Source organism: Gorilla gorilla, chromosome 9, assembly GCF_029281585.2.
Source record: "Gorilla gorilla gorilla isolate KB3781 chromosome 9, NHGRI_mGorGor1-v2.1_pri, whole genome shotgun sequence".
Classification (NCBI taxonomy): Eukaryota; Metazoa; Chordata; class Mammalia; order Primates; family Hominidae; genus Gorilla; species Gorilla gorilla.
The window spans coordinates 36,907,398-36,924,254 of NC_073233.2; the positions used below are offsets into that span (position 1 = coordinate 36,907,398).

The 16,857-nt window shown below is 38.7% G+C and overlaps 1 protein-coding gene across 3 annotated transcripts in view; it reads right to left on the reverse strand.

Annotated features, from left to right (window-relative positions):
• The window catches only part of MPPED2 (metallophosphoesterase domain containing 2), a 177,860-nt gene that overhangs the window by 142,355 nt on the left and 18,648 nt on the right, over window positions 1-16,857 (reverse strand). The window lies entirely within an intron of this gene.

Genomic DNA, 16,857 nt, shown 5'->3' on the forward strand with positions numbered 1-16,857 from the left:
TTACATAATTTCCCCACGGTCAGAGATGCTATAAATCATGAGGCCTCTGTTATAAGAGGAATAGAATTCCTCAGCTTACCTATAGTCCCTCCCTGTCCAATGCTTTTGTCTATGCAAACTCAATGCTAAGTTGAAAAATTGTAAGTTTTCTCCTGGTTTCAAATAAATTCCTTTTAAAATATCTAATAAATTTATGAAATTCTAGTTTGGTCCATTTTGATACTGTCAAAAAGAAAACACACTACAAACTGAAAAGTGCTGTCTTTTGTCAGGTGTTTTTACTGATCCAAGTATTATTTGCTTATATCTCTTATTTCGTTTAAAAGAAAAACAGATGGTTTAATATAAATTCCTGCATGAAGTTTTCTAGACTCCCCAGCAAACTTTATGAGCATAGTAAGTTCTAGAGACAAACAGCATGGATTTAAATCCCAAATACACAAACGGACAACCTCTGGAATATGGGCAAGTTACTAAACCTCATACTTCAGTATTCTCACATCTGTGTTAGGGGTTAAAATACTTCATAAGGATGTTATGAAGAAGAAGTAATGAGAATGCACTGAGCACGGTATAAACGACCAATAATTACTGGAATTGTTTTGTTGTTATTTCTGCCTCTGCAAAATTTCTCAGGATTGCCCTAATTTCACTAGGTTGAAAAAACCTGAATACGCTCCTTGATGAAGTGTTCCAAATACAGGTCTCTCATAAACAGATAATAAAGCATCCTACACCCTAACTGGGAAAAAAAATCATGTCATTTTACACTTCACAAGTCAATTCCATCTCTTAAAATTATTATTCATCCGGTACTATTAAAACTGTCATCTTCTATAGCACCTCAGTACTCCTATCAGATAGGTAGGTGTTCTTGAACACAATGTCCTGTGTTAATCTGGTCAAACAGGAGCCCTCTGCAAAGCCAGAATGGCAAGGGACAAACAAATTTCCCCGATCCACAAAGGGGAGTTTCCCCAAAATATAAGAAGTTTTATTTTTACTGTGAAAATGCTTTTTTTACCCTAGTTATGTAATATATGCTTACTAAAGTTAGGGATAATTAACGTTAGTAAAATTAAGAATATGTATATAAAAAGCAAAGAAAGATGAACCCATAATTCTGCCTCCCAGAGATAGCTACTAGTAACATTTTGGTATCTTTCCATTTCATCTTTCTGCTATGCATTTTAAAAATATAATTGGAATCATTCTGCATGTAAATGTTATATTCTGGGTTCTCTTTCTTTCTGTATTTTTTGTTTTGTTTTGTTTTTTCTCTCTCTCTCCGTTTAGACCATTATAACGTCAGCATTTTCCATGTTACTGCAGACTCTTTATAAACGTTTTCACTGGCTGTGGGATATTTCACAGGTTAGTTTTGTCACAATTTTCTTAACCATTTCCCTTTGCTATACCCCCCAAAGGCTTTTAAGCTGTCAAGCCCAGACAAGATTTCTAGACACGCAGCCCTAAGGATGGGGCCTGCCTGTGGTCATAAACCAAGCCATTTTGGGAACTAGCTACATCACTTTTCACCATAGGTAAGAATCACCGTGAGTCCTACTCTTCAAATGCCAACAGACCCTGAGTCCAGTGATGTGTGAACCCCAAATGCCAGTAGTTCTGGTCAACAATTACAGCAACTCCTCTAAGATAAATAAAATAATGTTCTCGACAGGCCCGGCCACCCACCGTGAGCACAGGGAAGAGCACAAACACCTCCCACCCACCTCTGCTGCCTGTGTTCCAACGCAAACCAAGGGTGCAGATGTGAATTCCTTCTTTTCTCCTCTTGCCCTACTCAGTTTATTTCCAAAAATCACTGTTCCATCACCACTCAACACCATTTGCCATGAACTGCACCATAAAACACACTTTTTAAATAACAGATCATGTTCATTATATTTTCTTTTTTGAAAAAGAAGGCAGAAGGGCAAGCATTAGGTAGAAAAAACAATGTAGAACTTGCAATAGTCATAGACTGTAACACTGAAATCAGAAATCACAATTACCAAGGCTCTTTTAACACCCTCATGCACATGTATGATTATCATCTTAAAATCCAAGATTCAAAGCTAAGTCTTTGAATTTAAAAATGGTTGTGTGGTCTTACAGAACAACTTCTAAGTTGCATTTGCCTTTCTTATGGTTCAAACAAACAAACGACAAACACGAATTTTTGTTTTAAGCAGTTAAAGGTTAAGCAAAGACAAAAGAGCATTTTTGCACTTCTAGGCACAGTAGCTGGAATTTTGAAAATCTTGACCGTTCCTGTTAAAACAAGATTGAGAAACAGGAAAGAAACTGCTTCAAGTTGAAAGTCAGGATGGCTTAATGGAAAACAATGGGCTTTGTCAGGATAAGAGCTGGGCCTGGATTCTGATTCAAGCCACATGCGGGAGGGATAAGCAGCCGCTTCAAAGGGTTCTTTGAGTGTTAAACATGGTATCTACAATGCCAAGCACCATCTCTGGCACAGAGAGTGTAAGGATTGCAGAATTATTGTCAACAAGAAGAAAAGCCTATACTGCAAGGAGGAGGCAGCTGTCAGGGAGTCATATTGCACTGACAATTTATGAGTGTAAATAATCGTAAGCATAAGGTCAAGGACCTAGAGATTAAGAACCTAGGACTATTGCTTCTTTTTGTTAACTTCATGAAGCAAACCAAGAACTGAGAACAGAAAGTACACTCTTCCTAGACTTCTTGGTTTGTCTTGAGGCAGCCTGCCCAATTTAGAGTCCTTGGGTACTTTGTGAATTTCTCAGCAACTGCAGAGACTGGTTCTCCGCCCTCATGTCAATCCCCTACACAGAGCCATGGCAACTTTATGCCCATCACTCAGTTTAGTCCAAGGCCGGGCTCCTAAACCCACCCTGATTGTAGGTGGCACTCAGAAAAATCCTAATGCAGGCTTCACACCGCTCAGGGACAAGTCATTCTGCTTGTCTGCCACTGCTTGTGTTTCACTTCAATTCTAGTAAATGGGCTTCGGCCTCTTTCCTGTTGTTAAGCTTTGCTATCCTACCACAACTGCAGGGACTGCAGTATGTCCTTGTCCTGTTCCTTGAAGGGTAGTCTCCTGTTTTAAAATTTTTGCTCTGAAACTCCAAAATATCCATTAGATGTTTGCCACTTGCTCTGCATTTTAGAGGTTGTTTTGTTTCATTCTGAGATAGAGTCTCACTCTGTTACCCAGGGTGGAGTGCAGTGGCACCATCTCAGCTGCAACCTCTGCCTCTCAGGTTCAAGAGATTCTCGTGCCTCAGCCTCCCAAGTAGCTGGGATTACAGGGGCCTGCCACCATGCCCAGCTAATTTTTGCATTTTTAGTAGAGATGGGGTTTCACCGTGTTGGCCAGGCTGGTCTTGAACTCCTGACCTCAAGTGATCTGCCTACCTTGGCCTCCCAAAGTGCTGGGATTACAGGCATGAGTCACCATGCCCAGCCTGCACCACATTTTCTTTGGGTTAGAAGATCCCCACGTGTGTCTGTCCTTAGGCCTGACGTCACATGCTGGCTTCTCTGACATCAGTTCTCTAAGTACACTGCTCATTGTGATTTTTTGTCCTCTCCAAACCCACAATTCACACCAGCCCCAAATGCAGATAGTCTCCCAGATTCCACAGCAGTGCTGGTTTAGACTATTCTGTCTCCTCCACCATTTCCCAGATGCCATGGTATATGAAAGCAGAATTACCATCATCTACTTAACTCACCCCACAGGGCAAACTATTCTCACTCAACTACAAATTATTTTCCTAATGTTGGACTTTTTTTTCTTCCTCCTCATGGAAACTCTTTTAGTCCATGTCCTCTGAACTGCTCACTCAGCCAGGACTCAGTCCACTTGACAGTCCAGGCACCCCAAACACCACCTCAACACTGTGACTCTCTTGCTATAGTGATATCAAGATACCCCAATTCACAGATTTGTGGCACCAGAAAGCAGTTTTAGAAACTTACTTTATATCTTACAGATAAGAAAATGAGACCCAGATATTAATATCAAAGTGTGAGTCAGTGGCAAGGCTGAAACTAGGAATTTTCAGACCTAGAGTACTTCAGGCTACTGTTCACACGGTTCTTAGATGAGTGACATGGTTTGGCTGTCTCCCCACCCAAATCTCATCTTGAATCGTAGCTCCCATAATCCCCATGTGTCATGGGATGGACCCAGCGGGAGGTAACTGAATCATGGGGGCGGGTTTTTCCCGTGCCCTTCTCATGATAGTGAATAAGTCTCACAAGATCTGATGGTTTTATAAAGGGCAGACCCCCTGCACATGCTCTCTTTCCTGCCACCATGTAAGACATGACTTTGCTGCTTCTTCACCTTCTGTCATGATTGTGAGGCCTTCCCAGCCATGTGGAACTGTGAGTCCATTAAACCTCTTTTTCTTGATAAATTACGCAGTCTCAGGTATTTCTTCATAGCAGTATGAAAATGGAGTAATACAATGAGTATGTCTATGAACCAATGAAAAAAACAAATCCTCTGCACATTCCCCCGGAATCTCAAATTCTTCATTCCAGCCCAGTCTCCACATATTTTTTTAATACTCCCATACTGACATGTTCTTTTAGGAAATCTCTTTCTTCCATAGGCCAAAGATTCCTCAAGGTAGAGAAAATCTTTTCCTTCTTAAATTTTTCCACTCAGTTTTAGATGTTCAACTGAAAAAGTTAATAGCCTTGAGTGTTCCTTCTGTAATTCCATGACTTACGAGAGTGAGGTTTCCATTTGCCACTCTCTCCTGCATTATCATCAATCCCTGTAGCCTTTCAGTGGAAAGTCCGGGAACTAATAATACAAAGAATTCTAAGTAACTTCAGCCTAAAAGCTTAGAATGCTTGAAATGTAAGGATCCTTGGAGACCATCTGCTCTAACCAGTATTAGTCTCATTTTACAGAGTAAGGAATGAAGGCCTACACCATTTGACTCTTAACCCAATATGCTCTTCTCCATGCCATTCCCCAACCTCCAAACAATGAATTCCTCCATATTTGTTTCTGAGTGAAGATGTCATCCTAGGTCATGCTTCTCTATAGAATCTCAATCAGTGGAACTATCCCAAAAATATGTTTGTGGGTCTGGATTGCATTTACCTCATGCTTCTTCATGACTTCAATTCCACATAGTTTTATCATGAACATTGTTTGGGAAAGAAAATCAAATAGTCAAATCCAAACCTTTAATCCACAAGTCTGTCACTGCTTCCTTGACAGATTAGCATGGCCTATAGATTCAGGCAAAGTTGTGTGTCATTGACAAGCTGTAAAACCCAGGTCACCCTTGGCAGCCTCTTTTAGCCTTGGTTTTCTTATCTGCAAAATGGGAACAACACCACTCACTTCCTAGGGTTATGATATAATATATTACAACAATTAACACTTGGCTTGGTACACAATAAGCATTCAATAAATGGTAGCCATATTATTTATTATCATTACTATTATTATCATTTCTGTAGATTTTGCCTTGTCTGCCTTGGCTCTTTTTGACTGGTCTCCTTGTTCTAACTTAAGCCATATGACCCTATAGGCCAGAAAATGTAAGAAGAAAGAGAAGGGATTCCCCAAAAGCAGTGTTGAACCAAGTTAGGGCAATAAGATGAGGAAAAGATCATCAGAATAAAAAAAATCAAAATCATAAGGGGGTTAGTTTTACACTCTAGGCTATCACAAATTTTGTATCAAGACTGATACATTGGGCATTACATTGAAACATTTTCCCCCATAATGCATTTATGAGATTATCATTTCAATTTTGTTAAACAGTGCTAGATTCAGTTTGTTTGTGTGCCTGGCACATAGCAGGAATTCAATGAGTGAATGAATAAAAGAATGACTGTGCCAAATAAGCAAATTTTATATATATTATCTATATATATAATATATATATCAAAACTCTGAAACAGCTGTATTTGCTATTTCATTTACAAGGTTAAAGTAAGTTTTAGAATATTTCTATCTTAACTGGAGATATCAATTAAAACACTTTGTTGGAGAAAATGTATCATTTCCTATAATGCAAAATATAAGAATTCAAATATACTTTTGGAAATTTATAGGTATTTTCATTTATTCATGACTCATGATAGCTCGAAAGCAGCTATTATGTCAAGGCAAATTATTAGCTCTCACTATTGTATAATAAACAGAGCTATAATTCATGTTTATTTACAAATATTCTTTCTAGTTATTATGAGATTTAGCACATGTCCATCTATTATGATTGTTAGTTTCCTTTTGTTTTCTTTTAAGGAAAGGCTACTTGCTAAATAACCAATCAATAAACATACCTAATCAGCTACCTTGGTGCTGTTAACAATGGAATGTGCAATTATTTCAGTCTCCCATATTCCCATTTATATAGAATGATCTGGATCAACTGCTGGGTCAACTTTCTGACAGTCAGTCCAACATATTTAAAGATAAGTGAAAAGTTGCTACGGTAATATGTATATGAGAACTCTTCATGGCAATGACCATGAGGGATCCAATCAAAGAAACATTAGCCTGGTAAGAAGAGCCTCATGGTCAGAGGGAGAAAGTCAAATGTGAGAACTCACTAATGAATTTTATTCCCTGGGCATGTTGAACTGGAACCTAAGGGCCTTGCTAGGAAGATATAAATAAATACGAGTAAAGATAATGTCTGTGGCTGGAAAATATGAAGAACTCTTTCTTTATGTGCCCATGACCTGGCTCCAAGGACAATCCTCAAAAAGGTGGTTTCACAATTCTTTTCAGTGATATTGGTATTGCAGGAATTGGTCAACCAATAGAACATACACACACACATATACACACACACACGTATATATTTTGTATGTATTTTATTATTATTATTTTACCTATTCTGGTAAATTTATTAAAAAGAAAGAAAAGTCTGGCTGAGTGGTTTATAGTCACACTTCAAACCCAATAGTCGTTCTCATGCTGAAATTCTGGGATCATCCTATATCTTTCTCTTTCCTCAAAAGCTATAGTTCAGCTATTCCCAGGTAAGAACCGCCTTACTTATACGTACCTTGTAAACTTTTTCCCCCTTTTTCTTTCTCCTTCTTTTGTTTCCTTCTTTATTTTTTATTTTTTATTTTTTGAGACAAGATCTTGCTCTGCCACCAGGCTGCAGTGCAGTGGACTGATCACAGCTCACTGCAGCTCTGGCCTGCCAGACTCAAGCAATCCTCCCACCTCAGCCTCTTGAGTAGCTAGAAATACAAGTATGTGCCACCACACTCAGCTTTTTTTTTTTTTAATTTTTGATAGAGACAGGGTCTTGCTGTGTTGCCCAGGGTAGTCTCAAACTGCTGGCCTCAAGTAATAACCCTGCGTTGGCCTCCCAAAGTGCTGGGATTACAGGCAGGAGCCACCTTGCCCAGCCCTTCCTTCTTTTCTTCCTTCTTCCTTTTCTCCCTCCCTCTTTCCTTCTTTCTTTCTTTTTTTTTTTTCTGGCTTGGGAATACACTAAAATTTGAAGAGAAAAATTGAAAGCAGAAAAATGCTTTGAGTCACAACCAATTCTTTTCAAATAGTCCACAAACCTGGTCCTCCTCATTTGGACAATTACAGCCAAAAGAAGGATCTAGTTTCAAAGTGCAGCTGCTCATTTGAAGTGGGATAAGCATGGTTAATTTCTTCAATGAAAAAATGGTGATGAATGGAATAGAAAATTAAAGATATCTTTAAAGCTAGACCAAAGAAAAAGTTGTTTTAACTCCAGAAGGTCATCAATTTGGAAATATTATCCAGAGAATTTTTCAAATCACAGAGAAGAGCTTCCAGGAAATCTTAAATGACTACTAATGAAAAGTATTCCTTAGAATCCAGTTGAAATAAAAGTCACAATAGTCACATATGTAATTCTATGCCCTAAAACACCCAGCTGCAGGGGAATCTATAGGAGCCCAATGGGATCCCAGTGTTCACAATTATCTTCTTTGTAAACCACAGAGCAATAGTAACAAAGGTCTTTACAACTTTTATTAATAAAAATGTATTGTAAATTGCAATCATATTTAAATTCTTATGACTTCATAATATTATTTTGCAAACTAAAACAAAAAAATGATCTTTAAAACCATAGTTAATTGTGATCACATGAGTATTTTGCTTTGTGGAAATTTATTGCATGAACATGCTTAATTTGTATACATTTTAACTTGCATGATGTGTCAATTAAAAGCTTACTAATTAAAAAGAAACTATACTCAATCTTCTCCTTCCATATGAAATGTTTTTCCTAGATACATTCTTTTAAATAATATGGGAACACAAAATTGCGAATCTCCTTCAAAGTCTTATAGAAAAAATTATAAGCTATGTTTGAAAGTTATTTTTTTAATTTTAGTTTTTAAATATAATTTCAAAAATAAATTATTTTTATTCCATGTGAGGCATACTAAATTTAATACCTCTCCAAATAACCAAAGGGCATTTTGTATCAAGCACCTACACTGTGTTGGTATATCATTATGACTGGCATGCCTTTTCTTTTTGAAAATAGTCTTCACATGTATTTTCTTTTTGAAAATAGTCTTCACATTATGCCCTTCAAAGGGCATAATGGGCACTATAGTTACCTGTTGCCTTGTGGAGTTTTATCAATAATGTAGTTAATAAACAGATGTTTTGTGGGTAACCACACTGTGTTATAGGTTATCTAAGAACTCATACCTTTGCTTTGACTTCCACCAGCATTCATGAATTAAGAAAACCTCAGGGGAGAGGGGAGGTGTTGTGTGAAATAGAGCATTCTCATTTGTCACCAAAATTACTGACTTCTGAAGTCAGTAATTATTTTTATTGTGTTTATTTGTTTTCAAGAAAATAAGTGGGAGAATCTTACAATGACTTCTGAGTCCTCTGTCTTAAGGATACCTCTTAAAGGGTCAATTAAGATATGCATTTCATAGTAGTTGCTTAAAAAGATGACTAACAAGTTTTTTTAAAAAAAAAAATATGTTAACCGTTTTCTGTGGCCAACTGCCTGAAAAGCTTCAGATTGCTTTATATTTCCAACCAACACTGACTGGCATTTACTCTTAGTAAGCAGAAGTTGTCACAAACGACAGAAAGTGATTAGCAATCACTTGCTACACGACATGAGATAGTCTTAAAACTCCCATTTACCCCCTACTGAACCAATATCTTAGCTTATTCTAGAGGACATGAACAAGTATTTCTCTAGCAACTAACATAAGTGAAAATACAAGCCCTAGCTCTGTAGAATGCCACAAATTTGGTTACAAAGGAAAATGAAAGCAAACACCATAATACTAACTCAAGACACTTTACTTGGAGAAAAACAGCCTGCATCCCATAACATTTTATGATACCAAATGAGATGCAGGCAATGTAATTTCACTTATGTGATTCACTTACAGGCGATGCAAATGCAATCTTGCTGATTACATTTAAAACAAAGGACTGAATCTGCTTATTTATAGAGCAGGCCCATAGTCATGCAAAAATCATGCTACCCCCCACCTGGTGTGGAAGAAAAAGAAAACAATCAGGCTGAAGACCTTTACATCTCCACAGAAAGAAAAATGATGTTAACGTGAACCCTGGGTTGACCCAATATGCTTAACAACGTGGCTTCTTGGTGCCCTGAATAGAAAACAAGGCCAACTGTGTGAGTAATCGTTAGCTGAGGTGTTCAACCCACATGCAAACATGTCCAATGTTTTATTTGTTTTTTAAATAGCCAAAAGGAGTGTTCTGCAAGCATTTTCATCTATGTTTAATTTTAAACCTTCATGTGGGTGTGCATATACACACACACACACACACACACTTATTTCAATATGGACTGCATAGATATATAATTTCTACAGTGAAATAAATACTGCTATAGCCAGTATATTCACCAGTTGGACTCTGCACAATGCGTATTTTATGAACTTCTCTGCCTACTAAGTTGGGGTCTTGAGCATTCCAGAGCCACTGTTTTTAATCATCACCAAAAACTAGAGCTTTTATTAGATAATTTCCTCATTATGAAGTTCAATAGTTCAACTTAATGTGAAGTTCAACAGTCTCAACTAAATGTGAATTTACTGCCAAATGCCATCTCTGAACTTCCCAGAAAAGCAACAGAGCTGGAAGAATTCTAGTATGTCCTGTGATGCTCAGTTTTTAAAGGTCTAACAGGTAATACTGGCTCAATGCCGGCAAATAAACCAATGCCCAGCCACCAGCCACTGTACCAACATCCTAGGAGTCTGGCTGCAGCCTTACTGATAGCTAGATCGTAGCAACCTAGGCAAAGAGGGTTATTGTCAAAGCCAACTTGGGTCCAGCTGCAGTCCAACATAAAGAAGTTTAATGTGATACCTTACACCTGCCACCCCACATTTTCCAAAAGGAAAATTGCCTGTGGCTAAAAGTGCTCCTTGTGGAGCAACTTGTGACCACAGGGTTTCTCAACCCTAAAGAAGAAGATGCACTTCAGTAGCCTACCAAGTGATGCCAACACCAATGATAGAGAACAGAAGCAATTTTCTGTGCAGTAACACCACTTCCTTTTGGTCAGAGACATCATTTACAAACAGTAACCTCTGTGAACTTCTCAAAAATGGTGGTGCCTTTGAAATTACCCTTGATCTTTGATACTCGACCATAGTCAGATCTGAAAACCACACTCAAACTGAGCTTTGTAAAATGTACTGGGTTGAAGCATCCCACCTTTCATCTTCATGTCTCCAAATGGAAAAGACCTAGAAGCATATAGGTTTGCTCATTTCCACACACAGCAAGCAGTGGGCCAGAAACCACCTAACTTGTTTGAAATGTAAGCCATTATCCAAGCCACAGCATATGGCCACATACTTCTCAACTCCCACAACCAAGCAAAAATGCAATTGCTGTCCAAGTGTGCACAGGCTCCGAATAGGAAATGGCAGTGGTTTCTGGAGCCCATAAGGCCAGAAGATGCTGCCAGACTTGAGAAGAACCAAAGGACAAAAGAGTGGTAGAAACAGGAGGACATATTCTGAAATGAAAGTGAAGTGTGATCCTCCAGGGCAGAAAATAGCTGCTCCTGTTTATTTTAAACTGCTTTCCATCACAGGCTGCCTCCTACGGGAAGCCTACCTTCTTTCACGTTTGGGAGAAGAATCAAACCTGATGCATGCCTACAGGGAAAAACTAGGAAATAACATTGTAAAGCATTTCAGTAGAACTAAGGCAGACACCCAAAAAGTCTTACTTTAGACATGTTCTTGAATTCTTCCTTGCTTCTCCTACTCAGTTAGCATTTATTGTCTGCCCCAAACTGTAAGTTCCTTAGGCACCTACAGCTTATTAAGGGTCATAAAGAGTCATATTCTGTACTAGAAACCAGCAGTTCTGCTTGACCTTGAGCACGTCACTCAACCTCTCTGGGCTGCCAGTAGGCCATACGTAAAATTCTTTACTTCTGTTTCCTTCACAGTAAGTACAGCACAAAAGTACTTTAAGAACCTTGATATTCTATTACCAATAATGCACACATGATTATTTTATTAAATATTATTTATTTCAGATGCATTTGATTATCTCTGTAAACAGGCAAGACACGCTAGCAGACAAGGATTGGGGGTTTATGGTTCTATATTATCCTGACTGCTAAACCCAATAAAACATTCCTTCATTAATTTGTTCATCAATAATTATTTATGCGTCAGGCACTGTACTATGCATTGGGGATAAAACGAGAAGCAAAACAACCAGGATCCCTGCATCCCATGCTACTTCCAATAAATACTTATTGATTTACTGTAACATTTTCAATGACACCCAACTTCCCCCAGACATCCCACTCTCCTTGCTCATTTTCTCCCTCCCTATCCTATAGATCAGCAGTCCCCAACCCTTTTGGCACCAGGGACAGGTGTGGTGAAAGACAATTTTTCCACAGATGGGGGTATGAGGGGGTAGGTTTCAAGATGAAACTGGTCCACCTCAGATCATCAGGCATTAGATTCTCATAAGGAATAAGCAACCTAGATCCCTCGCATGCACAGTTTACAATAGGGTTTGGGCTCCTATCAGAATCTAATGTCGCAGCTGATCTGACAGGAGGTGGAAGTCAGGCAGTAATGCTGGCGCAGCTCACCTCTACAGAATACCCAAGGTAGCCTCAATCACTTAGTGCCAAAAAATGAGAGCTCCCAACAAACCATTCTTAAGGTATTGATGAGTAAGTGACAGGAGATAGTAGGGGCAATTTCAGCAAACTGTAAGGAGGGACACTGAAGCAAGCATGATAGGCCATTAACTAGTGCTTAGGTAAGCATGTTAGTAGCAGAGGCAACTCTAAAGAGGGTGGGGAGATTCTGAGTTCAGAGAGAATTTACTGTGAGGACAAAATGACAGGAGAAATACATATTGAAGACTGTTTATTGATTTGTCAAAGATGAATTTGTTACTGAATCATGGACAAGGCAGAGGATTCAAGATCAGCCAGCATCAATCCTGCCCTTATAGGGCTTCCAGTCTAGAAAGGGCAATATTGCTATGTGTGGGTATCCCCTTATAGGAGCGAATGTACATGTCAAAATGGAGGTAACTTGTGCTGGAAAATTGATGGATTTAAGTCAAGAGACACTGTGTAAGGCTGATCTTTTGATCTTTCTCCCACATGCTTCTTTGTTCTGGGAACAGGCCTTGAGAAACAACTGGGAAAAGGAAATTGACAAACTCTTTCTTCTACTCTGGCTAGAGGAAAGCTAACTCCCTCTTGCTACTATGTCTTAACCTTTTCTCAAGATCTCATGTTTATCTCTGTGAGTCACCTGTGCTGGCAAGATACACATCTACTAAGCATTTTGTATTTTTAGTGGCTTCTTCTAGTTGACCCCAAGGTAATCATTCCCTGACTTTGTCTGCCCTCAGCTTTCATGTATATCTATCCATTCAAGCACACATAGGCTTATAAATTCAGGCTCTGGGTGTTCTATACCTAGTCATGCCCAGCTGCACTGGAAGGTCTTCTACCTCTGATCATGACGATAACACCAAATGAAACACTTCTATAGAACTTACTACGTCCCCAGAAAATTTGGTAGGTACTATACTTAAAGCAGTTGATTTAACCTTTGCAATGGCCCTTTGAGAAAAGTACTATTTGCTTCCCTCATTTATGGATGAGAACACAGAGAGGTCACATTTATGGATAAGAACACAGAGAAGTCAAGTAACTCACTCAAAGTCGCACAGAGAGTAAGAGGGAGACCAAGATTCAAACTTTGGCAGTCTGCTTCTGCAAACCACGTTCTTAAACACTATATTGCTTCTCTGTCTCCTCAGGCAATGAAGCTCAGAAATATATTTTCAGACCCTTAGGCATTTATTACAAAACTATTTATTGAAGCCTTATATGTTAAACTCGACTACATGTTCTTAATTTACTGAGCATTTACACTTATTTTAAAAAATCTAACCAAGAGACCAAAATGAGGGAGAGAGTCCTTGAAACAAATGCACTCAATTCTATGTGCATGGAATGCATTCATGCCCCCCAATCTGACTCCATGTGTGAGCAAACAAGATACATAAATCTGAGTAGCGTGGCTGTTCATGTAAACAATTCAGAACCTTATCATTCCTCTCTGAACTGACTCCAATTCATCAAAAATGTAGGAGTGGGTTATATATGACATCCTCCATTAACTGAAACACACCAATAAATTTCCAAAATGTAGGACTCAGCACCAAAAAGAAAAAAATGGGTAGAGAAATCCCCACATATATTGTGGAACTCCGTGTAGCCTGTGTCTCCCCTGTGCAGTCTTGAATCATGCATAATGCAACACCGCAACTGCTAACAGCAGGCGCGTACCAGATAATTTACACTTGTTTTTATGGACACGAGGAACTGATCTTTGAAGCTGTCCCTAATGAGATTCCGCTTGGCCCTAACAGCATCCTGAGAGAGTGTTCCGGTTTTCTACTTGGCATCCGGTGCATATTTATAATGCAGAATACAGGCTCATTTAAATTGCGCATGTGGATTTTGGTGTCTTCCCTATTTTAAAGAAAGATTTTCATATGCTAAGGAGCACTGACTCCTCAATTACTAAACCATACTTTACCTAAACAATGTCACTGCCAGCCCTACAGGTACTTATCAAAGAGGTAGGTCCATCAAAGCCCCTTTACCTGCAGGGCAAAAAGCTCCTCCAGCTCCAACCCTGCACTCAAGTCCAGAGACTCAATTAGGTCTTCAGCCAAAGGGCATCTCCAGAAAGTCTAATTATACAACACCTTCCTTAGTAGACACAGCCACAGGGAAAGTTAGAGAGAAAACCTGAAGTCAGTCATCTAAATTAAAAACTTCCTGCCCCAAAAGTGCTTGTGATACAGACTTCTCTTTCTTAGTATCTCCCCTCTTTTAATTTCTGTGCCATGTAAAATTTTCTTAAGCCTGGCAGTTTACAGCAGGATCTTTTCCTGATCATTTGCTTTTCAAGGTGTTGACAGTTTAGTCACCCACAATTAGAACTCCATTGCATACTTACTTTGAATTTCCTTTGTTTTACCTTTAAGTCAATGTTTTTAAGAATGGTTTTCAACCACTGCCATACCAATACTGTTATGACGGTGTTATCTGTATTTAACCCAAATCACAGATTTTTGTCAAAAAAGTTGTTCTGTAAAAATTTTAAGAGTTTACTATTAAAAAAAAAAATGTAGAGTCATTAAACATCAGAGTACAGAATAAAAACTGGTTCGCCTTATTCAAAACGCATGATTCCCATGATGACAGATGACCTGTTTTCATGGCCTTCATTTCAAGTAAACTCCACCTATTAGGAGCAGTTGTCACGTTCCAGGTAAGTGGGATGAAATATATCTTAATTAATTTAATGCTTCTGACTGATAATTGTTGACTCCAAATATGATCAATAAGTGAGCACTTTATAAGGAGTTAAAACAATATACTTTCCAATGCCTCCATTTTTAAATTAAAGAACAATATAGAAAACCCAAATCTCTAGGGTCACATTGAAAGTGGAAGCTTTGATATTTTTTCCTATGTTAGAAATGAGAGTTTACTACTGTCAAAGCAAAAGTCAACTGAAGGCAGAGATGATAGCATTAGTGTACGAGTATCAGAAATACTCACTCTGAGCTTCATCCAGCTCCATCCTGAAAAAAACACGGGAGACTTACATAAGTTACCCTTTTTAAAGCCAAGTACACCCTCAAGTCTACATACATGCTCTCAGAATGAATGAGTGATTACAAGGCAGCACTCACTTCCTGGGGAAGCACATGTTAATTCCTCGAATCCTTGCAAACTCAGCTTTCATTCATTCATTCATTCAACAGGTGTTGACAGAGTCTCCAGAACATGCCTAGCATTGTGATAGGTGTTGTGAATACAGACAGCAAAAAATAAATAAAATGAAAAAGATAAGGTCACTGCCCTCATAGAGCTTATATCCTAGTGGAAGACACACATTTCACCAACAATTCAAGAATATATTTATGATAAGTGCAGCCAAAGGACAGCATCACTCACAGGTTCTGGGAGTATGTATAAGGGGACACCTAATCCAGAGAGAAGGGCAGGGGCTACCTAAAAAGGGGACAAAGCTAGAGAGAGAAAATAGTGTTTAGGGAAGAAGACTGTCAACATTCTTTTGTGACTAAAAGTTTATGGCCACGGATCAGCCTGTTGTTCTCTGGCACCTCTCAGTATCTCTCTACTTGAAAAAACAAAAAATACAGGAGGTGTGCCTAGAAAGCTGGACTTATAATGCATCTTTCCTTCAATGTCAGCAGTAAATCCAGACGGTTTTGAAGACCTTGGGAAAAATTCGGTGGACAGATCACCAAAGTTGGCACTAACTCTTGCCAAAAGTCTGGCTGGCACCAATGCACAGACCAAATTGGCCATAAAAACCTCACTGTAGTCTTGTTCCTCTCAAAGGAAATCATTTTGCGATCAACAATGAGGCTTACCCAGAGGCCAGTCTTAGGGGGAGGCCTAGAATTTTGAGCTTAACTCAATTGCACAGTTTAGGGCAAGAGTTTCATGTTTCAGATGTGCAGTCAAGTAATTTGATCCCATCAGAGTTTTAATGGCTCCTAAAAAATCCAAAGTGTTAAATCCTTTTTCCCAGCCTCCCCGAGAGCAATCGGGGGTGCTTTTTTTCCAGCTCCCAATCTCCTCCCTCCAGTTTCTTATTCTCATACTCAAACAGTTACTAAGTCACTAATTTAATACATTGACTACACGTCTTAATCCCAAAGTCTGATTATAATCTGTGTTCTAAAGTAGTGCCCAAGCACTTATCCTGTCCCCTTTGAAAAACACTGAGAAAGAAGACATACAAGGATAGTGAAAGTGGAATATTTAGAAGTGGTGCTTTATTTCAGGGCCGACACTATTATCATGAACCCCTATAAACCTGAGAACATTTTCACCCAAGCAAATTCCACAACTCCAGTAAAAGACACATCACTGAGAGTTACACTGTCTCAGGCAGCAGGCAAGGAGTTAAGTGTTTATTAAGTCTCTGCCCCTGGCTACCAGGTTAACAGAGACTCAATCCTTCCCTCCCTGTGTCTCCCTTGGGAGACAGCAAAACCCTAAAAACTTCTTCACAAGAATAAAACAGACACACCAAACTTAAAGGCACGAAAAAACTTATAGTGATGATGGACTATATATCCCTATTAAAACTGCAGTAGCTCATGTTAATGTTTTAGAGGCAATAAAGATACACAATATTATTAACAATAATAGCCACCATACATGGAACATTTAGACACTGCACTAAGTGCTTTACTGGGCACTAAGCATTATCTTCTATAACCCTCACCATTACTTTTTGAAGCATATATGATTA